This window comes from Monodelphis domestica, chromosome 4 (genome assembly GCF_027887165.1).
Source record: "Monodelphis domestica isolate mMonDom1 chromosome 4, mMonDom1.pri, whole genome shotgun sequence".
Lineage (NCBI taxonomy): Eukaryota > Metazoa > Chordata > Mammalia > Didelphimorphia > Didelphidae > Monodelphis > Monodelphis domestica.
In genome coordinates, this window is record NC_077230.1 from 402,248,460 (window position 1) to 402,273,425 (window position 24,966).

The 24,966-nt window shown below is 34.5% G+C and overlaps 1 protein-coding gene across 14 annotated transcripts in view; it reads left to right on the top strand.

The window, feature by feature from the left end:
* Window positions 1-24,966, top strand: part of RERE (arginine-glutamic acid dipeptide repeats) — a 574,348-nt gene that overhangs the window by 218,373 nt on the left and 331,009 nt on the right. The window lies entirely within an intron of this gene.

Below are 24,966 nucleotides of genomic sequence, written 5' to 3' on the forward strand. Positions count from 1 at the left end.
GAAATTTCAGAGCTCTAAGGGACCTCAAAATTCATCTTGTCCTACTACTTTATTTTATATTTGAGGAAACTGGGTACAAAATTATAAACGGCATGTGATGAATTATAAGTTAGGATTCGAATTCACATCATTAAATTTCAAATTGGTAGTGATTTTGATTTGGGGAGGGGGTATACTGACTAAGTAGCTAGAGGAATTTTAACAACAAATCATTAGATAAGAAACTTCAAAAAGTGACCCTGCAGAGCATTGAAGCTCAGCATTCTTTGGTGGGGGGGAGGGGGTGGTCCTTTTTCTTTTTTTTCTTTTTTTTTAATTTTAAACATTATTTTATTTGGTCATTTCCAAACATTATTCACTGGAAACAAAGATCATTTTCTTTTCCTCCCCTCCCCCCCTCCCACCACCTTTCCCTCTCCCATAGCCAACGCACGATTCCACTGGTTATCACATGTATTCTTGACTTGAACCCATTTCCCTGTTGTTGGTATTTGCATTAGAGTGTTCATTTAGTCTCTCCTCAGTCATATCTCCTCAACCCCTGTATTCAAGCAGTTGCTTTTCATCGGTGTTTTTACTCCCACAGTTTATCCTCTGCTTGTGGATAGTGTTTTTTAGATCCCTGCAGATTGTTCAGGGACATTGCATTGACACAATGGAGAAGTCCATCACCTTCGATTGTACCACAATGTAATAGTCTCTGTGTACAATGTTTTCCTGGTTCTGCTCCTCTCGCTCTGCCTCACTTCCTGGAGGTTGTTCCAGTCTCCATGGAATTCCTCCACTTTATTATTCCTTTTAGCACAATAGTATTCCATCACCAACATATACCACAATTTGGTCAGCCATTCCCCAATTGAAGGGCATCCCCTCGTTTTCCAATTTTTGGCCACCACAAAGAGCGCAGCTATGAATATTCTTGTACAAGTCTTTTTGTCCATTATCTCTTTGGGGTACAAACCCAGCAGTGCTATAGCTGGATCAAAGGGCAGACAGTCTTTTATCACCCTTTGGGCATAGTTCCAAATTGCCGTCCAGAATGGCTGGATCAATTCACAACTCCACCAGCAATGAATTAGTGTCCCTACTTTGCCGCATCCCCTCCAGCATTCATTACTTTCCAAAGCTGTCATGTTAGCCAATCTGCTAGGTGTGAGGTGATACCTCAGAGTTATTTTGATTTGCATCTCTCTGATTATAAGAGATGTAGAGCACTTTTTCATGTGCTTATTAATAGTTTTGATTTCTTTGGCTGCGAACTGCCTCTTCATGTCCCTTGCCCATTTGTCAATTGGAGAATGGCTTGATTTTTTGTACAATTGATTTAGTTCTTTATAAATTTGAGTAATTAAACCTTTGCCAGAGGTTTTTATGAAGATTGTTTCCCAATTTGTTGCTACCCTTCTGATTTTGGTTACATTGGTTTTGTTTGTACAAAACCTTTTTAATTTGGTGTATTCCAGATTATTTATTTTGCATTTTGTAACTCTTTCTAATTCTTGCTTGGTTTTGAAGTCTTTCCCTTCCCAGAGGTCTGACATGTATGCTATTCTGTGTTCCCCTAATTTTCTTATAGTTTCCTTCTTTATGTTCAAGTCATTCACCCATTTTGAATTTATCTTGGTGTAAGGTATGAGGTGTTGATCTAAACCTAATCTTTCCCACACTGTCCTCTAATTTCCCCAGCAGTTTTTATCAAATAGTGGGTTTTTGTCCCAAAAGCTGGAATCTTTGGGTTTGTCATATACTGTCTTGCTGAGGTCACTTGCCCCCAGTTTATTCCACTGATCCTCCTTTCTGTCTCTTAGCCAGTACCAAATTGTTTTGATGACCGGTGCTTTATAATATAGTCTGAGATCTGGGACTGCAAGACCCCCTTCCTTTGTATTTTTTTTTTCATTATTTCCCTGGATATCCTTGATCTTTTGTTCTTCCAAATGAACTTTGTTATGGTTTTTTCAAAATCAGTAAAAAATTTTTTTGGAAGTTCCATGGGTATGGCACTAAATAGATAGATGAGTTTGGGTAGGATGGTCATTTTTATTATATTGGCTCGTCCTACCCATGAGCAGTTAATGTTCTTCCAATTGTTCAAGTCTAGTTTTAGTTGTGTGGAGAGTGTTTTGTAGTTGTATTCATATAGTTCCTGTGTTTGTCTCGGGGAGATAGATTCCTAAGTATTTTATTTTGTCTAAGGTAATTTTGAATGGGATTTCTCTTTCTAGTTCTTGCTGCTGAGCTGTTTTGGAATTATATAGAAAAGCTGATGACTTATGTGGGTTTATTTTGAATCCTGCAACTTTGCTAAAGTTGTTGATTATTTCGATTAGCTTTTTGGTTGAATCTCTAGGATTCTTTAAGTAGACCATCATGTCATCTGCAAAGAGCGATAACTTGGTCTCCTTGCCTATTATAATGCCTTCAATTTCTTTTTCTTCTCTAATTGCTACTGCTAGTGTTTCTAATACAGTGTCAATAATACAGTGTTTTGAAGCAACTATCCAAATAAGGATTGGATTTAGAAATTATTAATTCTCATTTTTATTATCAGTTTGCATTTATATAATACTTTAGCAATGACAGAGCGCTCTATTCTGAACAAGGCGAATTTGCAATTTCATCTTCATTTCCTAAACATGGAAGTGGTGCCAAGAAGGAATGTGCCTTGTACATAATCATACAGCTATTCTTTGTCAAGCTGTAGTTGTACACTAATCTTTCCTGATTGATTGTCCAGAATTACTTCTATCACACACTGTTTACCTTACAGCTTTCTTTTGTATTTGACCTTCAAATTATAAACATTTGGACAGTTATGTGGTGAAAGTTGTGACTATAGAGAATGAACAAATGTATATTTTTCTAAATGTTCTTGTATTCATCGTCTTAACACACATGCAGCGTTTTGGCTTATAGTTAAATCCAATTTAACAATCCTTTTTTATAAGTCCAAATTTTGTGCTAAACTTAATGTTTACCATGTCTATACCTCAAAACAAAGCAATTCTTTTCCTTAAGGATTTTATATTGCTGCAGTGGTGATGAATATCATATAGATGTAAATAGATATATAGGTGTTATCTATACAAAATGGATATCAAGTTAATATAGGGGACAGTGTTTGAGGGAAACTATTTTCTTGTATATTGGGTATATATAGGATTGAATTGACAACTCGGGAAACTTTGGGCATGTTTCTTTTAGGATATGACAGAGTGTGCTGTGAGGAGAATCTGGGCTTCCGAGAGACAGTTGGTCAGGTGAAAGAACAGTGTCAGGTTATCCAGTGTATGCTGAATGGTTCAAAGACTGATGATGTAATATTTCACTAGTGAAGAGCATGAGCTAATATTAGATTTAGTGAAAGAGTTAGAACATCAATTTATTGACCTTTAGGAATCTTATATCAGGGAAGTTATCACAATTATTTAAAAACTTTTTTTAATTGATGGTTTGTTTCTGCATTGCCAATAATTTTCTCTGTATTCTTCTAAATTCTACCTACTAAATAGCTTTGTTGTTGTTCATTTGTTGTGCTTGTACTTTTGAGGTTTGTGGTGCCATTTGAGGTTTTCTTGGATCAGAGTGGTTTGCTGTTTTTTTCTGGAGCTCTTTCTTTATAGATGTGGAACTGAAGTAAACATAGTTAAGTGATTTTCCTGTGGTCATATAGATAATAATTATCCCAGGGCAAATTTGAACTCAGGTCTAATTTACTCTAGGCCCAGTGCTCTCCCTGAAGCCACCTATCTGCCTCTAATAGACATCAAAATATTTTTGAAAGAAACAAAGAAAAAGAGAATTTAAGAGTAAAAAACTTATCTGGAAAACCAGTGGATTAAAAAAAATTAGAAAATATTTGCAGTGTTGCATTTCTTGGTGAGAAAGATCTGTCAAAACTATCTTAAAGCAGTTTCATCTCTCATTAGACCCGATCTTTACCCCAAAACAAAGGAAATGCATAGAGAATACAAAATCCCACTGTAGTTACTGTTTATGGGAAAAAACTTTTGGTGTTTAATAATGAATTTTCACATCAAAGTCTCCTTCTACAAGATTTATCATGCACATGTCCAAGTTATTAGATTCCTTAACAGAGATATTATTTGATGATGGTTTGAACATTAATGTCAGTAAAATCATAAAAGGGAAAAACAAGGGTAGGAAGTAGTGAACTTAAGAGAAAGAGATATTCTCTAATATAACAACAACAACAATAATATTAGTAGCAATTAACAATAATAGTAGCTACTATTTCTATAGCACTTATTTTATGTCAAGCATTGTGCAAAGGGTGTTGCAATTATTATTTCATTTGATAGTCTCATCAACCTTGGGAATTATGTGATATTGTTATTACTAATCTTCATATGAGATTTACCGCAGTAAACTAATTAAGTAACTTTCCCAGGGTTTTAGAACTAGTCAGGGCCCGAGGTCACATTTGAACACAGGTCGTCCTGATGTTAGGCCCATCTCCCAGATTGTTTCCAAATGGTCATGTTTGGGTATGAAATTGGATTGATTACATAAAACCAATGAACATTGATGTGCGTGCTGAATGAGATTCATAGTTTTGAAAAGTATTTGACCTAATTATTGATTGAAGAAAAGCACAGAGATTAGGAATGTCTATTGTCTTAGATTATGATATGCATTTGTATGCCAAATTATAGTGCTAATCCTTTGATGTATTTTTCTTAATTCATATCATTAAATCAGACAATTGAAAGGGTGATGGAAAGCAGGATGAATTGCTTTAGTTTTTATTTCCCCACATGATTATGGATCATTGTTTGGTACAACGGCTTAAAAAAATTGGAGCAGAGGATACTCTATCTCCAAAAGTTACCTCAGATGTCCATAGGAGTATAACCAACCCATAACATATTATAAACAAGGATTTATAAATAATGTAAATCAGAGAATCTTAGGCTGGAAAAAGAAGATTATCTAGTTGCTTGGGGAATGTGAGGGATTACTGGTTCATCCTCAGTGTGTTCCTCTGATATCCTTGGAATGTCAGGAGAATTTAAGTAAGCCCGGCAGCACATTTGGTGGACCCCTTGGGATGTGAGGACACAGACCAAACTTAAATTTGATAAATTGATATGACTTTTATGATGTGCACAAGAACCCATATTAATTAGATTATAGATCCACTAGCATATTTGTTACATTTAACTGATTGTGCTAATTGTTACAGTAGTGTAAATAGTAGACACTGTGTGATACTTCATAATTTTGTTTCCGTTTTCCTTTTTTCTTGCCTTTTTTTTATTGTATAAATAACCCAAATGACAGTTAGTGATAAGAACAATTACTTTCTCTTCACAGACGAATTGTGCACTTACTCTCTAACAAGCTGTGTTATATAATAATAGTAATAAATGCATTATTTCAATGGCTATTCTTAAAGTTGTACATGTTGAGCATTTCCTATACTTTTTTTTAGGTGATTGTTAGGACTTGATTGATAAATTTTTTTTTAAATAGTAGAACAGATGCTTTAAAAATACTCAAAGAAATTCCCTAGCCCCTAACACACACATACATACTCAAAAGTAGGTCAGTTATGAATTGTGCATTATCTTTCTATTTGATACTTTTTTTGTAGAAAAATATAAATTATATTTAAATGGTTATTTCCAAAATTCAAACCTCAAAAAGTTATTCCTCGTAAACAAGGCAAGCACTTAAATGCTGAAGACAAAACATTATTTAACAAAGTATCTTCAGGACTTTAAGAAACAAATTTGGTTAATGAAAACTTGCAAGTCCTGCAAAGGAAATATATGCTCTTAATAAACTATTTTGAATAAATCCATTATTTTCTCATTGCACTGTTCATCACTAATCTTAGATGTCACCTTCACATCACTTTGGGGGGGATTTTGAGGGGAAAAAACTTCCCTTGGTTAATGTCTAGGTTAGAATATTACTTTCAGGAATACAGTTTGGTGTTTTCTGTGTACAAGTGAAGTGAAAATAATCTCTTTAATGGTTAATATTCCCCTCCACCCCCCAATTTCTTTGGATCCAGTTGAATATTCTCTCTGTCTGTTCCAACCCCTCTTTGTCTGCCAACTATTACCTTGCTCTTGATGAGATGCCTTTGTCATGGCAACAAATTGATTTATTGCACAGAAAATGTGTAGCCAGATTTGCTTACAGATTTCTTCAGCATAGGGTATTGATTTCTAGTGTTAGCATGGTTAGAATTGTAAATTAATTTCATTCTCTTGTATTTTGTTAGCTTTTTGGAAGTTTTATTCTTTGCCCCTTTAAGCATGTAGAAATAATCTAAAAAATGAAAGAAATACGATAAGTAGAATGGGGCATCACAATTTTAGGATTCATAGAAAGTAATTTCTATTATTTATTTATTCATATTGATTTTATTATTTGTTTCTTGTTTCAATTTTGGAAATGTATGTGTTCTTAAACAAGTGTGTTGCATGGGCTTTCACCAAGTAGTATAGTTTTTTTGGTTAGGAAAAAAAATTATTCTGAACATAAATACCAAACAGAGCATTTCTCTAAATACAATATAACATAGAAAGAGGATTCTTCACACTGCTTGCTTATAAAAAGTGTTTTGTTTGTTGCATGTTTCAAAACTTTTCTACTTATGTTCTCATTGACCCTCTTTTGGAGTGGGATATGTATTTATAACTTTTCATTTCCATTCCCATCATTTCTTCTAATATCCCTCCACTTTGTCAATTATTTGAGAGAAAGAAGGGTAAATATATTCTCGTAAAAACAAAGTAGCATGGTCAAGTAAAATGAATCCACACAATTGCCATAACCAAAAATAGTTTTCATCTTATATCCAGATATGGTTAATAAACTTTGTGACTCATACAGGGACATAGTTGTTCATTGATCTGAACAGAGTTGTAAGGTCCCATGTCTCTCCCCACCCCTAATTAAAAATTTTTTTTTCTTCATTGAATAAATTGCTATCCTTGTTGTCTGTTTCATTTTGCAGCAATTCATACTACCATGATTCTCTGAAATTTTCTTTCCTTATTGTGTTTCAGTCTTACTCATCATATACAAGTATTTCTTCAATTGTTTCATGGTTGTCTGAGGTAATCAAAAGCAGCTCATTACATTTTAATTACTTTTGTTGTCCACATCTCTTCCTTTAACTCCATCATTCTTTGTATCCCCAATGCTTATCAAAGTGCCTGGCACTAAGTATTTATTGAATACCAGGTTGACTGATCTGGAAGCATTAATGGCAAGTCTGTCCTTTCTAGTATTATCCTTATGAATACTCTCTTTGTCTTCTTCCATGATGTTTTCATTTTGGTATGATGTCCCCAAACATTTTGTATACATTTGTACATGTATGTCTTTAATATTTCTTTGTCATTTTAAGATAATTTTCCTGCACTTTTCTCCATTTTTGTATGTATTTTTCTCATATACTCCATTTATTAGGAGTAATCTTTTACCTGCTTTTCCTCCAATCTGCATATATGCTCATTCTATTATTCCCATTTTTATTTTTCCACTCAAAATCCACAGAATTAATCAACCTCCAAGCCTTTTATTTTTCTTACTTAATTTCTTCAATAACCTTTGAAATGATTTGGGTTCTGTTGGAGCACTTATTTTTTTCCTCCATTAGAACTTTAGCACATGATCATTTTAAATCTATTTCTGCTTCCTGAAGTAAATTCATCTTTCTAGGTTTCTCCCTGTTCTTCTGTTGATATTTCAGCTTCCTACTCACCTCTGATATTTTCATCAGTAATAACATAACGGTCCTCTTTCCATTAAATGTGTATTTTCTCTTTTGTAATATTATATATTTCCAGGGTAAGTTATTCTTACTCAATAACTTATATAGTTTGCCATTTGTAAAATTGTTTTTCAAGATCAATAATGTTTGCTGTGGTTCTTTGATATTTAACCTGCTTCTTTTAGTTGTTTGTAGTATTTTTAAATTCAACGTCAAGGACATTGGATTTTGGCCTTGGATATTCCTGGGAATTTTACCTTCATGTTGTCTTTCAGTTGCTGATCAGTTGTTCACAAATCTTCCCCCTACCCCTATGACAATGACAGATCTATTCAGTTTTTTTTTCCAGTTTTCAAAGATTTATTTAGAGGCAGAACCACAACCAAAACCAGAAAATTATTAACTAAGAAATTTAATCAGTCTCAGTGTACAAATGTAAACACAAACACATTCATTTCTTAATTTTATAATGAAGTTTGGAGTTGTGGATGAACATTCAAGGAAGATGGAGAGATCTCTAGTCCATCACTTTTGAAAGATTGGATATAGAATTGTTGAAATCCTTAGAATAAACCTCTTTGGTAACTCTCAGTCTTATTTTAAACTCCTGATATTTGCATGGGTCCTATATACTTCATTAGACTAAATATCCATGGAACCATTACGTAAATTCCTATCTTGTCCAGTGCAGCCAGTGCTTACACATGGTATATACTCAGTGATTGTTGAAGTAAACTTTTGGAGGTAAGACTCATTTCTCAGGAGAGTCAAACAGATTTGCATGGCTGCTTTGAGGGAAAAATTTTTCCGTATTTTCTTTTTACCACCACTATTCCTAATACTTAATACTAACTCCTTTTGTTTTTGCTCATGTAAGTTTCTCCTCATCAGCTACCATCTTATATTGGACACCTTATTTAAATATTTTCCCCCTCTCATTTCTCCAGGCTATATTGGACATGACATTTTGAAGAGAATAAACTGGTAAATGAAGATTTTCCAGAAGACACTTGTTTACAGAATAATCTATTCAGTTTTTAATCTATGATTTCCTTAAGAGTTTACAGGGATTTTTTTCCTCCCTGTTCCTAGTTTTTATGAAGTTTTATGATTTTTAAATTTTCTTTCCTTGAGTTGTTTCCCCTTTTCTTTACATTTACTACCCCCCCCCTTTTTTTCCTGAAAACTATTATTCTTCATTTTGTTCTTTCATTATATTTAAACTCTTCCTTTTTGTTTTTAACTGTCTTGGGAAATCTATTTTTTTTTCTTTTTTAACAGTCTCTGCTTGAAGTAGTCATCAAGTTAGATTTTTAATTATCTTTATGCTTATGGTTTTAAAAAACTATCTCCTTCAATTTAGTTCTATAATTGATACTTTTTCCCCTAGAATTCACTCATGTACTTTTGTGTGGGGTGATTGGAACTCCTTGGTCTCTTTAAATTGTTTTGGTTTTTGTATCAATTTCAGCCTTTTGTGTTTAAGTAGTATCATGAAAACTTTGACCGGAGATGTGGATAATCAGCAGTTTTGCTTCAGAGGAGTCTAAGATGAGGACCAAGAAAAAGCCATCAAATTTGGCAGTTGAAAGATTATTAGCTTGTAGAGAGCAGTTTCTGTTTGATGATGTGATACATGCAACATGCAGCTAAATGGCTCAGTGGATTGAGTGACAGCCCTTGAGTTCAGGAAATCCTGAGTTCATATTTGCTTCTCAGACATTTACTAGCTATATGAACCCAGCTAAGTTACTTAATCTAGTTTTCTCTCAGTTTTCTCATCTTCAAAATGAATTGAAGAAGGAAATGGTAAATTATTACAGTGTTTTTATCAAGAATACCTCAAATGTGGTAATGAAGAATTGAAAGCAATTGAAATGACTGAAAAACAATGTACTATCTTGTAGTAATTTTATAAATAATTTAGAGGAGTTAACGTAAAGGGATCTAGAGTAAACAGCTCTCTTTAGGAATTTAGCTCAGAAGGCAAAGAGAGATATAGAGTGATAGAAAACAGATCATCAGAAAAAAGTCTAGGGAGGGGGGAAAATGGAAAGGATGGTGGTCAGTTCCTTATAGAATATATGGTTAAACGGGATCAGGATACTTATTGCCACCTCTTCACTTGAGATAAATGAATGGGGCAGCCATGGGACAACATTTTTATTATGAGATAAAATAAAGAAGGAAAAAGAGGGAGTTCTCAGCAAATACTCTTTTGGGGAGGTGTGGGTTAAAATGTGAATCAAAATCATCTCCTATCTTGGGATGGATGGGGCTTAGTGAATTGATTTGAGAGTGGAATAGGATTGCCAATGGGTACAAGTTGCCCATATCTCTTTTCTACCTCTACTTATGAACCAGTAAGAGTTAAACCTCAACCAGTATGTTTAAATATTTTCTAAAAATTTTGAACCAAATGAAAGCAAAACAATAGCATTTCCTAATATTTCCTTTGGTTCACATTCTTATCAAACAAATGGCCACCACATATTTCCATTTTATATTGACTTTTTTTGTTAATACTTTTCATTTCATACTTTCTCTTCATTTGAACATATATTCTTTCCCCCTTCCTCTTAGGAATGAATTATCTCTTTTACCTATACTCATTTTAATCAACAAGCCCTATGGTTACATCTCTTAATTCTTTCGTAAGAAATATTGCTCTTGGAATATTTGTTTTGAATTGTTATAGGAATGATTCTTTGAAAATGCTTATCTTTATTTAGTCAGTTACTTGAGGGAACCAGTGAGATTTAGCCTTTAAATCCAAGATCTTGGGCTGTGGTACTTCATCAACAAACATTAATCCAGTATCTGCTATCTGCCCAGCACTGAGCAAGGTCTAGGAACACAGAAACAGCCAAAAAAATGGAAACTGTCTCTACCCTCAACAAACTTACATTCTATTGAGAGAGACAGTATAATACAAACAAGAAAATACCCCAAAAATATACAAATTAATTTAGTGTGCAGTGGGAGAGGAGTGAAGGCACTGGCAACTGGAGGATCAGGAGACTCCACATAGAAAGCTCTGGAAAACACTGAGCTAGGCATGCTCTCTCTATATCAATAAGTCAAGAAAGAGAAATTAAGGGAATAAGCACAGGGAAAGAATAAACAAAATTATCCCTTATTGTAGATGATATGATGATTTACTTAGAATATCTTGAAGAGTCAACCAAAAAAAATGGAATGGAAACAATGAACAAATTTGGTAAAGCTGTAGAATGTAAATAGTCCACATAAATCATCAATACAACAAAACTGAGCAGAAAGAGAAAGAGAAAAGCCATCCAAAATAACTACAGAAACTGTAACACACTAAGATGCACGTAGGAATATATAAATCATTGATGAAGCATTAATTACTCATTTAGGTAGATGTAACATAACAAAAGTGAATTAAAACAATGTATTCAATTCTATACCAATTAAAAAAAAAATCCAAGATCTTGGGCTAGTTATATTAACCTTTATCTTCCTCATATGTAAATTGAGTTGGGTGAACTACAGTATTTTAAAGGTCTAGTTTATAGATAAATCTGGCTCAGTTTCTCAGATAAACCTTGTTTTCATTCAATGTTTAACCTCCTTTTGAATCAAACTCCCTTTATTCCCCCCCCCCCCTTTTTTTTTAACCTCCCTATATCCCCTCCTCGCTTTTTTTTGCTGTCTTCTTATCCTCCCCTTCTGGAATGGTGGTATAGTTCTGCAAGTTTCTATGTCACCCTAAAGATCCTAGGAATAATATGTCATCTTGGGATCCTTTTGGTTGCAGTTAAATTAACTGACAACATTTTCAGGAGGGAGAAATATATGCAATCTAAACATCAGGACTCCATAACATATAAACAAACTGATATACAAGAATCATTGGCACAGCTTAAAATGTGTCGGGTACTTTAAGCAGATTCCAGGACAAGTGAATGAAAACAACAAACTAAACATTTTTATGTACCCAAGTATAAGTCTTTCTAACACTGGGGGAGTAAATCTTTCACTTCTCATCTGGAACAGTTTAGATCAGCAAGGATTTGAAGAATTTCTGATGAACTAGTATAACTCATTGATTTGGTAATAAGCACATATTCTTATCTACATGAGTTGATGGCAAAAGTCATAGATATTCATGAGAAAAGAATGCTTTCTTTTGAGAGCTTTTGGATATATGAGTTACTTATCAAGGAAGTGATTCTCTTTTCCAGTGGAATTGTATTAGCAGAGAGATCTTGGATTGAAGACATCTTGGAAGTCCTTTGTTCCTACCTCAGTGTTTTACAGTTGAAGTAACTGTGCAATAGTCAGACCAAAAATGTTCTTAGGTTAACACAAACATTAGCAGATTGTAATTGTATTTAGAGCTCCTGACTCTTGATTCAGTGTGCTTTTCACTACACTCTGCTAAATGATTAATCTTTGAAGGCAATCATAGGTTATAAGGGTAATTGATTACATGCATTTTGCTTAGACAGGGCTGAACAGGATATTGAGGACATAGAAAATGTGCAGTATGTGAGTGTTAAAAGGTAGATTTTTTTTTTTTAAACCCCTACCTTCCATCTTGGAGTCAATACTGTGTATTGTATCCAAGGCAGAAGAGAGGTAAGGGCTAGGCAATGGGGGTCAAGTGACTTGCCCAGGGTCACATAGCTGGGAAGTGTCTGAGGTCAGATTTGAACCCAGGACCTCCTGTCTTTAGGCCTGGCTCAAGAGGTAGATACTTTAACATGGAAAAAACTAATCTGTTGGGAAGGGAAGGTGACAATGATGGCCACAAGTCTTTAAGTATTTGGATGATTGCTATATCGAAAAAGATCATAGCACCATAGAATCAAAGTTTTCTTTTGAAAAAGGACCTTATAGGTAATGTAGTCCAATCTTTTTATTTGATTTATTGACCCAGAGTAGTTCAGTAAGTTGACTCAGAGCTCACTGGTTTTAAATGGCACAATCAGGATTTGAACCCAGGTTTTCTGGTTTGAAATACAATTTTCTTTCGCCATACTCTGTTGTGTTTTTGACCCAATGTGACATAAGTAGGAACAATAGGTTGAAATATTAGGGAAGTATATTTCCTTCCATATGATTACACATTTTTTTAAAGTCATTATTGTTCAAGAGTTTTAATGGACTTTATTGAGAGAGCAAGTTTCCTGTCACTTGAAGACTTTACACTGAGGATGTCACAGCTCCATCATCTTTCAGTTTTTATCTCATCTTCTCTGATACTTAATAATCAGTCTTATATCTCCTTTACTTGGCTATAATTGGTTTAGCTTGGTACAGTAGTAGTATGTATTCCTTTGTGGTATTTATAATTCTAAGTGAAGATAATTGAGATTATGAGTTTTCTGAGCCTGATTACTGTTTGAGAAAGTTTATTTCTGATCAGCATCTGTACATTGATTGAAAAAACGAGAGAAATTAAATTAGAAAATGAGTAAAAAAAGAAGTCATAGTAAATAGAAGTTTTAAAATTGTCTGTCATCCATTCCTGCTTGCATGTATATTAGGGTGCTGAATTAGTGCAGAAACATGTGCAAAAAATAGAAGGTGCTGGGTCAGCATTTGTTAACTTTCTGAGCTTGCTACTAAAATCAGTGTAGTGGAGTGTGAAGAATAGAATTCCAGTCACAGTGGAACAAGATTTATGTTTACCTAGAGTCTAATTGGACTGAGATTTCCAGCAGTTATGTTAAAATCTGCTGCCCTTTTGCTTATTGAGTAAGCATTTGAACTCCTAAGCTCCTGAGGTTTAGCTTTTGCTGGCTCAATTAATTGTTAAATGTTCCATTATAATAATTATACATTGATGCCTTTGAATTGTAGCAACTGAGCAAATTGCTGAAAAAGTTGTTTAATCTGTTATTCACTTAAAGTTTTACAAAAACTCCTTTTTTAAAGAGAGAACAGTTTTCATTTGAAGTGGTATGGTGGTATTTGAGTTAAATTGAAATGCAGGAATTTGGCTCTTACCTTGACAGAGATTGGCTTGTATTTGACTTTGACCCTTGTGTTTGTCATCCTTCCAGTTACTGCCCTCTATTTATTCTGACAACTTTACCAGCTGAGAAAACTAGACTTGCCAGAATTAAAAATATTTTCTAGGGAATTTGAGATGAAGCAATGTTTTGTACTTGGAAAATTGCTTTCCCATGTGTATACAAAGTAATTTCTTTATATTAAATTCAAATGTTCTAAAAATACAAATAAATTATCTTGAAGATTTTGTGTAGGAAAAGTCTCAAGTAACTTGAATATTTATAATGACACAAAAATATTCTTGCTTTCTATTTACATTTTGTATGTACCTTCATATAATGTGTAAAATTTAGAATTATAAATATTTCATAGCAGAAATTTTATAAATATACAATATAGATAAAATCATGCAAAGGCTTATTACTATTTAAAATATAAACACATAATAAAAATTTTACACATGCACAGATATCATTGTACATGTGTATTCAGTTATTTGCATCTTGTTTCCCTTTGTTGATATGAGCTCCTTACTGATAATAATTATATTTTGGCTTTGCTTGGCAAACATTTCATAATTACTAGTTGACTGACATCTTTTTTCTCGTGACCCATTTCTCTCTTTTTCTACCCTATTTTGTTAAATTTGTATGCTCATAAACTTTGCAATAGCAATTTTAGTTAGCAAGAAAATATAGTAAAAGTGGAATAGAAGAGTTTGTTGTTTTAAGAATGCTTAAAGCACCTGAATCTTAGATGCATTTCCTATCTAAAGAGCCTGAATTTTATTTTTTTGTTTATTAATACCTTGTATTTGAAATTATTTTTCATATTATCTCACTATTAGAAATGTTAAAAACTTCAAATATAGATAGCTAGTAATATGCATAAAATTTGGAATGTAATGTTATATATTAAAGAAATTGTCCATTACATTTTTTCATTTTACCGAGTTGATTTTTGTCACACATAAGCATCATATCTTCAGGTTTTCATAGGTATTTAAATTTTCGTAATACTATATCATATTGTATTTTCAAGGAATATTATTTCCATAATGCCATAGTGTTGGTTGTTATCAGTTTTTTTTACAAGTTAATGGTGTGTTTCTATATTATTGTGTTTGTGGCAGCCATTGTTCTGTCTTTATATATTGGGAAATTGTTAATAATTGACAGGTGGAATATTAGCATGTCACTTAAAACTGGTTGATTAATAAAGGTTGGTCTTGTGGGGAGGCAATATTTACCTGGCCCTTCAAGGTATTTTTAAGTAAAAATTGGTGGTAGTTGTGGTAATGGAGAAATTGGGTTTTATTATAACTGCTTTAAAGAAAACATTTTTTGATTAATGTTACATTTTAAAAACCTTGTAAAAATATAGAATTCTCATTGGTATAAGCACTCACATTGCCACTTTCTGTTTTTTTATTTTTGCCACATCTATAAATTATAATAAATTATCTACTATTAGTTAATTATTGATTAGTAAATAAATACAAATAAAATAAGCTGTTCAGTTTGATGGATGGTTTTTATCATTTAGCTAAGAATTATATGTGGGATGGAATTAACATACAAGGGCTTCACCTGATATGTATGTATTAAAAATAGTTTAATTGAAAAGCAGTCATTAATTATTATATACTAATGGTGTATAGATACAATGGAATTCACATATTACATGAGGAATATTTTTGTAGCAGTCACATATAGGAAAATTATGCTTCTTGGGAAATAGCCACATATATTTATGTAATGAGAGAGTTCTCTGTTTTCACAAAATAGGATATGGGCTGTACCAGTGATTTCATTGTGGTCCAAAAGCACTCTCTAACAAATGCATTTCAGCACCTTCTCTGTGACTTTCTGAGAGATAGATACTTGGCCAGAGTATTGAGCAGTGGAGAGACTATATGTAGGTGTAAGAGGGAGGACTTAAATGCAGGTCCTTGTGCTGATTGAACTCTAATAAGCTCCTTGTGTTTCCATGGCTTCTTTGTTATAATTCGAAAGGTTTTTGATTGTCCTGATATAAGTATCAGAGAATCAACATAATTCAACTTAAAATGTTAAATTTTAAATTGTTAAAATGGAACTTAAAAGCATTTTCTTATACTATCCATACATGCTTTTTTACAAATGAACTCAAATCTTTTCATATTATTAACTTCATGAATAACTAGTGCTATAAACATTTTTTCATCGGCCAATTGCCTTTTCCTATTAAGATTTCTTAATACACAGATGCTAGCAATGACTTATTTCATTCATTTGTCAAAGGAAGAGATTATTGATAATCTGATGAGTTTCAGATCCTCCTCTGTTACCTAACTTGTGACTATAATGGTAAAATTAGGGTTGTTGACTGAATATATTATACTAATGGTCGCCAGAGATGAAAATTCAATCCCATTAAAATACTCAAGACAGTTTGGGATTTTCATGGTGGTTTAATTACAATAGTAGGAAAAAGTTAAGAAGAGAGAGAGGAAAAGGAATTGGACTTCTGTGGCAAGCCAGATAGGGATTGGTGGAAGTTAAGGAAAGGAGGAATCAGTCACCTCACCAACGTTGCTCAGGGAAGACACCTCACCTAACCCATGCTACAGAGCTTCTCCCAGTCACTCACTGGCAAGCTGCACTAGCCAAACTGCTGCCAGGAGTTCCCAACCTCTGAGTGAGAGAGAAAGCTGAGAGGAAGTGATGCGAAATATATAGACCTTTCTTTACATCACTTCCTATGTCTCACATGTACCAATGGTAGCTTAAGCTTGATTTAGGACAACCTAGGGGGTCTGTCAGTTGTTTCTTATTTGTCACTTGCTAGCACATGTTGGTCATAGGCCATCCTCCTCAACACCTGAACCTGAATTAGCTCAAGGACAAACTCACTGCCAAAACCCAGACAAATAGCTGCCACCACTCCAAGATCTCAGAATGCTTAGCACACTGCTCGCCAGAGTTGCCTCTCAGGGGAAAGAGTCCAAGAGAGGAAGTGATATGCCCTATATAGATGGTTTTACGTCACTTTCTTGCGTCTCATCTCTACCAATGTTAGCTTAGCTTGACTTAGGACAGCCCAGGGCTCTGTCTGCTGTTTTTGCTCATGTCTGTTTAAGGCATCTTCTTAGATAATTAAATCTTTGAGTATGCCACAGACATTCCATTTCTGACCATTTTAAACTAAGTAGGGTGGAGAAATGTAGAGTTCCCAAGACTTGATTCTGTTAACCCAAGTATCTCCATTGTTTCTTATCAGGAGATAGCTAAATCAGATCTTCTAAAGTATGGTCTGAGTAGGGTGGAATAGTTTTATAATTCACAATAGGAGTGGTGTTAGTCATGGGAGAGAATTTGATCACTTACTGGTTTTAAGAAGGATGATATTGATATAATTCCCTTCCTCTGAGAAACTTCTTAATCTTCATAATTTTGCTAAATTCCTTTTGATTTTTTTAGTGTTTAGTTTCTCTTCCATTTACATTATGTTAGTCATTGGGTATATAGTTTTCTTGGATCTGCTGTCTTCAAGTATCAGTTAATGTAGATTTCCCCATTCATCTATTTTCTTATAACACCAGTTATTACAGTACAGTAGTAATACATTATATTAATAAACCTCAGTTGATTTAGCCATTTTCCACTTTATGGGCATCTATTCTACCCCCAAATTCTTAGCTGTCACAAAAAATGCTGTTATAAATATTTTTGAGTTTATGGGAGCTTTTTTCTTCCCTATGGCTCCTTTGTGATATAAACCCTAATATTTTAGTCTCTCTGGTTTAAAGACTATGAATATTTTTATAATTTTTTTCATAATTCCAAGTTGTTTTCCAAAATGATTATGCCATTCTATAGCTTCATCAGCAATATATTAATTTTCGTATTTTTTTTACTACCCTTCTAAAGTTGACTCTTGCCATTTTTTTTTTGGTAATTTTGACCAGTTTTCAGGGTGTGAGGTAAAAAATTGGGGCTTTTATTTGCATTTTTTTGTTTATTAGTAGTTTGCACTTTTGGGGTGTAGTAAATACTTCACAGTTCTTTAAACACTTTATTTAGACCATTTGACAGGAAGTATATATTAGTCATATATACTTACTGCTTTTATACCTTGGATTACATACCCTTATCAGAGAAGATTGATACAAAGACTGTTTCCATGTTCGGTCACCTCCTTTCTATTCCTAGGTACATTAATTTTAAGTGCAGAAGCTTTTCATTTTCAAGTAATCTATGTTATCTAGTTTATCTTTAGTAATTGCCTATCCACGAATGAAATGTATGTGTTGTGTTTCTTTAATATGAACTTTAATATTATGGTCATACGTATGCCTTATTTTTTTCCTAAATATTTTTCTTGTAAGCAACAGATTGTAGGGTTTTATTTTCTTATCCAGTCTGCCAAGTTTTTGGTTTAGTGCACTGTTTTGTCCACTCACATTTTTCCCCTCAAAACTCTTCTGTCTTTGAATTGAAGAGTGTAAACGGCTGGGAAATTGAGGTTAAGTGACTTGTTCACGGTAACACAGCTAGGAGGTCAGATTTGATCCTAGATTCTCCAGGTCTGGTTCTCTATCCACTACCTCACCTAGCTGTCTCTCTATTCACATTTAACAGGATAAATTTAGTTTACATTTTTCTCCTTTCTTTACTTTAAAAAAAAAAGTATGATTCCCAGTCTTCCTCCAATTCCTGCTGTAAACACATTAATATGTTCCTTAAGTTTCTTTAATCTTTTTTTTAAAGATTGCCCTGTTCTCTGATTTACTCTTCTTGCTTGCTATCCCTTTCCTTTCCTTTTCCTTATGTCTGAGTCTCTTTTTTCTCCCCTGCTTTCATCAGTTTATGTATTTATGACTTTTTTTTTTTAATTTTTAAAAAAAATTTTATTTGGTCATTTCCAAACATTATTCATTGGAAACAAAGATCATTTTCTTTTCTTCCCTCCCCCCCCCCCCCCCAATAGCCCACACACAATTCCACTGGGTATCACATGTGTTCTTGATTCAAACCCATTTCCATGTTGTTGGTATTTGCATTAGAGTGTTCATTTAGAGTCTCTCCTCAGTCATATCCCCTCAACCCCTGTAGTCAAGCAGTTGCTTTTTTCATCGGTGTTTTTACTCCCACAGTTTATCTTCTGCTTGTGGATAGTGATTTTTAGATCCCTGCAAGTTGTTCAGGGACATTGCATTGCCACTAATGGAGAAGTCCATTACCTGGATTAATTCACAACTCCACCAGCAATGCATTAATGTCCCTACTTTGCCACATCTCCTCCTGCATTTATTACTTTCCATAGCTGTTATGTTAGCCACTCTGCTAGGTGTGAGGTGATACCTCAGAGTTGTTTTGATTTGCATCTCTCTGATTATAAGAGATGTAGAACACTTTTTTCTTGTGCTTATTAATAGTTTTGATTTCTTTGGCTGAGAACTGCCTGTTCATGTCCCTTGCCCATTTATCAATTGGAGAATGGCTTGATTTTTTGTACAATTGATTTCGCTCATATAAATTTGAGTAATTAAACCTTTGTCAGAGGTTTTTATGAAGATTTGCTGGGTCCTCCCCCTCTGTTTCATTCGCTCTTTGCTCATCACCTGTGCAGAAGCTGTCTATTGTAATTTCTTTCTCCTTTTTCTGTTGTTTGCTCGAATTTACCCCTTCTTTTTGTGAGAAAGAATTTTATTTTTGTGTATTAGAAAATATTTTAGAAAAAAATTTTGAGGACTGATTTAGGGGAAAAAAAATTACACTGAAACTTCTCCTAAATCCAGAAACCAGGTCGTTGTGGGGGGCAATAAAATATACCCATCTGATAATTCCATGAGTATTGAAAATATATTAGATTCTCACATTAGCAAGATGTCAATAACTTAATTTTTAAAAATAGACAGATCTGGTTTCTGGATTTAGGAGAAGTTTCAGTGTAATTTTTTTTCCCCCAAATCAGTCCAAAATTTTTTATCTAAAATATTTTCTAATACACAAATAAATCGCCATCCTCTGTTACCGAGAGACTACTACTACTACCCCTTCTTTGCTCCCCGTATTTGGCTGTGCTCTTGCTCCTCTCATTTTGTTTTGGTTTTGGGGCTGTCAATCTCCCCTCTTGGAGCTTTGTCAGATCTCTTGGTACAGTCCCTAGGGGAGGAATGTTAGCTTCCCTGTCCTCTGGAGGCTTTTGATTGGATTGAGTTCAACTGGGCTGGGCATTATGTGGTATGTGGTATGAAGCTCTTAGGCTCTGAAGACTCCTGGAAGGCTGGGCCGCCCAGACTCTCTCCAGTTCTCTCCAGCTGGTTCTTCACTCCTCTATAAACTCTGAGGATTTCTGATGGGATTAGATTTAACTGGATTGGTCTGGATGTGCCCCGAGGCAATGGTGAGAGTGGAGCCCTATGGAGGGACCCAGCCAAGGCCCTTTTCTCCCTGGCTTCCTCCTCTCTGGATGCTCTGAGCCTGGAGTCCCTCTGCTCTCAAGGTAGACCCTGCAAACCAGCACCTTTTCCCGTTCAGACATAACCACTGCTGCTGGGGCCTCAGCCCTCTGGGTTGTGGGGGATGGGTCCTGGGACCTACACTCTGCCTTCCCCTTAGCCCTGTGTATTCTCGGATTCTGGCTTTTGGGGGGCGTACCTTTTGCTTTGAGTCCAGAAGGAAGGTTCCCCTCTTCTGTCCTGTTGTTCCGATTGAATTTCTGTGCCCTAGGAGTATTCAGTCTGTATCTGTTAAGGAAGGGTCTTCCACGAGATCTGAACTTTTGCTGTTTGGTAAGCTGCCATCTTGACTCCACCTCCTGTATTTATTATTCTTCTCTGATAGGTAGATATCCTTTCCTTTCCTTCCCTTAAGCTAGTTATATTCATTTTTTTTCAAATTTAATTTTTTGTGTGTCATTTGTTGAAAAGAATTTTTCACCCTTTTCATTTTCCTTCTTCTCTTTCTTTTTTTTCTTGTTTTTTTTCTTCTCTTTCTTTTTATACTCCACCTTTACTCTCTTTATTCACCCACCTTAAAATTATCTAGTCTGTGTCCTTTGTATTCTTTATATAGTCAAAGATTCCTAGGTGTTCATTATAGGCTATTCCCTCATGTTCATTTTTGCCATGGCCTTGTAGGGGTTATTTCATAGATTCTCATTTTCCTTTTTCCCTCACTTTGAGAACCATGCTATTTGTTGTATTGCAAGTGAAAGAGAGGACACTGCCCCATATTAGGTCCCTTTCTGCACTACTGATCTCTTCCCTCTTTTGGTGCTCATAGAGGAATGTAGACCGTTTCTTCCTTTAGGTAGGTCCCAGTTGTCCTGGGGGATTCTAGTTCCCTAGTCCCAGGACAAATAGACTTTTCAAGCACCCAACCCATTAAGGTCTCAGGATATGTCTTACAATTTGCTGCTAAGGAGGCCCCATCACGGTTTTATCCCTGGCAATTGATGGATTCTTTCAAATAGAATTTTTTATTTTCTATGTTCTGAATGTTCAAAAAGTTCTCTGTTGCGTGTGTGTGTGTGTGTGTGTGTGTGTGTGTGTGTGTGTGTGAATTTTTTTATCCTGTCATGTTGTTCTGGCAAATTTATGATTCTCTTATTTTCCTTCTTTCCTTCCTTCCTTCCTTCCTTCCTTCCTTCCTTCCTTCCTTCCTTCCTTCCTTCCTTCCTTCCTTCCTTCCTTCCTTCCTTCCTTCCTTCCTTCCTTCCTTCCTTCCTTCCTTCCTTCCTTCCTTCCTTCCTTCCTTCCTTCCTTCCTTCCTTCCTTCCTTCCTTCCTTCCTCCCTCCCTCCCTCCCTCCCTCCCTCCCTCCCTCCCTCCCTCCCTCCCTCCCTCCCTCCCTCCCTCCCTCCCTCCCTTCCTCCCTCCCTCCGTTCCTTCCTTCCTTCCTTCCTCCCTTCCTCCCTTCCTCCCTTCCTCCCTTCCTCCCTCCCTCCCTCCCTCCCTCCCTCATTCCTCCCTCATTCCAGTTCTACCTTTCTTCATAATTTCTTTTAGCATTTTTTTGGGTTTCTTTTCTGACTTGTCTTTTACTTCTGTGTTTTTGCATTGCCAGTCTCTTATTCTGTCTTTTCTTATTTTGGTGAAATGTGTTATTGAAGATTCTGATCTCTTTGATTTGATCATAGTTTTTGTTATATAGGTCACCAGATCTGCTTTAATGATTCGTGTTCCTCTTTTAAAGTATTTATAAATTGAATGTTGTGGTTCCATGTTCTTCTCAAATTTCCCCAGATCTTCTGTCTTATCAAATGTTGGACCATTTTACATATTCTGAAGTATTACTTAATGCCTGATCTCATTTATTAGATTTTGAGAACATATTTCCCTCTGTTGTTGATGTGTTTTCTGTTGATTTATCTCATTATGTTCAAAGTCTTTTTCTTCTTTCTGAAATCTTTTGGTACTTTTAGTACCATTTTTTGGGAAAAAAATTGATTTAATCAATTAATTTAGAGTATTTTCCCCATGGTTACATGATTCGTGTTCTTTCCTTCCCCTCCTTCCCCTTTAGCCTATAGCCAAAGATCACTTCCACTGGGTTTTATATATGTCATTGATCAAGCCATATTTCCATATTATTAATATTTGCATTAGGATGATCAATTCACAATTCCACCAGCACTGTATTAATGTTCTAATTTTGCCACATCTCAAACAACACATAATACTTTTCTTTGCTCTCATATTAATTTAATGTCATCAAAATTATTAAGATAATGACGATGATGAGATATAATATCGTAATCAATGGGATTGCAACCTAAGCAGTACTCAGTGGGAAATTTATATCCTTGAGTGCATATATCAATAAATTAGAGAGAGCAGAGGTCAATGAATTGGGCTATCAAATTAAAAAACTTCAAAGTGAACAAATTAAAAATCCCCAATTGAAAATAAATTAGAGGTTCTAAAAATTGAAGGACAAATTAATAAAATTGAAAGTAAAAAAACTATTAAATTAATAAATAAGACTAGAAGCTGGTATTTTGAAATAAGAAATAAAATAGACAAAGTACTGGTCATACTAATAAAAAAAGAAAGAAGAAAATCAAATGAACAGTATCCAAGTTGAAAAGGGAGACCTCATGTCTAATGAAGAGGAAATTAAGGCAATTATTAAAATATATATTTGCCCAATTATATGGCATTAAATATGACAATCTATGTATATGAATATTTACAAAAGTGTAAATTGCCTAGATTAACAGAAAAAGAAATAGAATACTTAAATAATCCTATAGCAGAAAAAGTAATTGAACAAGCCATCAAAGAACTCCCTAAGAAAAAATCCCCAGGGCCTGATGGTTTCACAAGTGAATTCTATCAGACATTCAAAGAAAAACTTATCTCAATCCTATATAAGCTTTTTGACTTAATAAGCAAAGAAGCAATTCTACCAAATTCCTTTTATATCACATATGGTACTGCTTCCAAAGCCAGGCAGTTCAAAAACAGAGAAAGAAAACTACAGACCAATCTCCTTAATGAACATAGATGTAAAAATCTTAAGTAGAATACTAGCAAAAAGACTCCAGGAAAATGATCACAAGGGTTATTCATTATGATCCTGTGAGATTCATACTAGGAATGCAGGGATGGTTCAATATTAGGAAAACCATTCACATAATCACACATTTATCTCAATAGATACAGAAAAAGCATTTGACAAAATACAACACTCATTCCTATTGAAAACAGTAGAAAATATAGGAATAGAACCGCCTTTCCTAGAAATAATCAACAGTATATATGTAAAACCATCAGCAATATTTTTGTGCAATTCTTTTTCCTTATTATCTATCTGTGGTATAAAACCAGCAGTGCTGTGGCTGGATCAAAGGCAGGCAGTCTTTTAAAGCTCTTTGGGTATAGTTCTGAATTGCCTTCCAGAATGGTTGGATCTATTGACAACTCCACCAGCAATGCAGTACTGTCCCAATTTTGCCACATTGCTACCAACATTTATTATTTTCTTTTATTGCCATGTTTGCCAATCTGCTAGGTGTGAAGTTGGTACTTCAGCATTATTTTGATTTGCATTTCTCTAATTATAAATGATTTAGAACATTTTTTCATATGCTTATTGATAGTTTTGATTTCTTCATCTGAAAATTTCCTATTCATGTCCCTTTCCCATTTATCAATTGAAAAATGGCTTCTTTTTTAATACAATTGCATTTGTTCCTTATTTATTTGAGTAATTAGACCTTTGTCAGATGTTTTGGATATACAGGTTTTTTCCCAATTTGTTGCTTCCTTCCTAATTTTGGTCACGTTGGTTTTGTTTGTAGAAAAGCTTTTTATTTTAATGTAGTCAAATTATTTATTTTACATTTTGTAATTTTTTCTAACTCTTGGTCTTGAAATCTTTCCTTTTAGAAAGATCTGACAGGTATACTATTCCATATTCACCTAATTTACTTATAATTCCCTTCTTTATATTCAAGTCATTCACCCATTCTGAGTTTATCTTTGCGTAGGGTGTGAGATGTTGATCTATACCTAATATGGTTTCCAATTTTCCCAATGCTGATGGCTCTTTTTAAAAATAGAGGTTCTAGGAAGAATTGATTTAATCATATGAAATATCTTTAGAAGAAGAAGGATCAAGAATGCTCCCAAGGGATTGTAAAGAAGGAAGTCCAGTGAAAACCCCAGAGAGGAATGTGGTAGCAAATATAGTTAGTTTTGTTCTAACTTAAAAATGGAGTTCACTTGAGGAAGTGACTGATGTGACAGATAGATGCCCTTAAATTAAGAGGTCTCTTGCATGGTGAGAAGGTTGATGAAATAACATGCAGAAGGCATCTTCTCTAGTAAATCATTTGCTTTAATATGGAGGAGAAAAATCTGCATAGTCTGAAATGGAACTTCAAGAAGAACGAAGCAATGCTAATAATTTAGTTAAAATGGAGAATCTGGGTGGAACAACTGATGGGTCAGAGGAAGAATGTTGCCAGGAGGGAATAATCTTCCATCTATATATGTAGGTTGCTTGAGGTATATTGGCTGAAGAATCTTGCAACTGGACAAAGTGGAATGTGGTCCTTCAGGAGGAATGAAGGAATAATGGCTGACCCGTGACTTTCTTTAAATGGTGGTTGTAGGAGTAACTGAGTCTTTGTAGGAGGGAGTGTTAGGGGAAGAGGGTTCTTGCATAGTAAAGTTTCCACAAGAAACTGAACATGTCTAAAATTTAATTTATTATCTTTCTCTTCAAA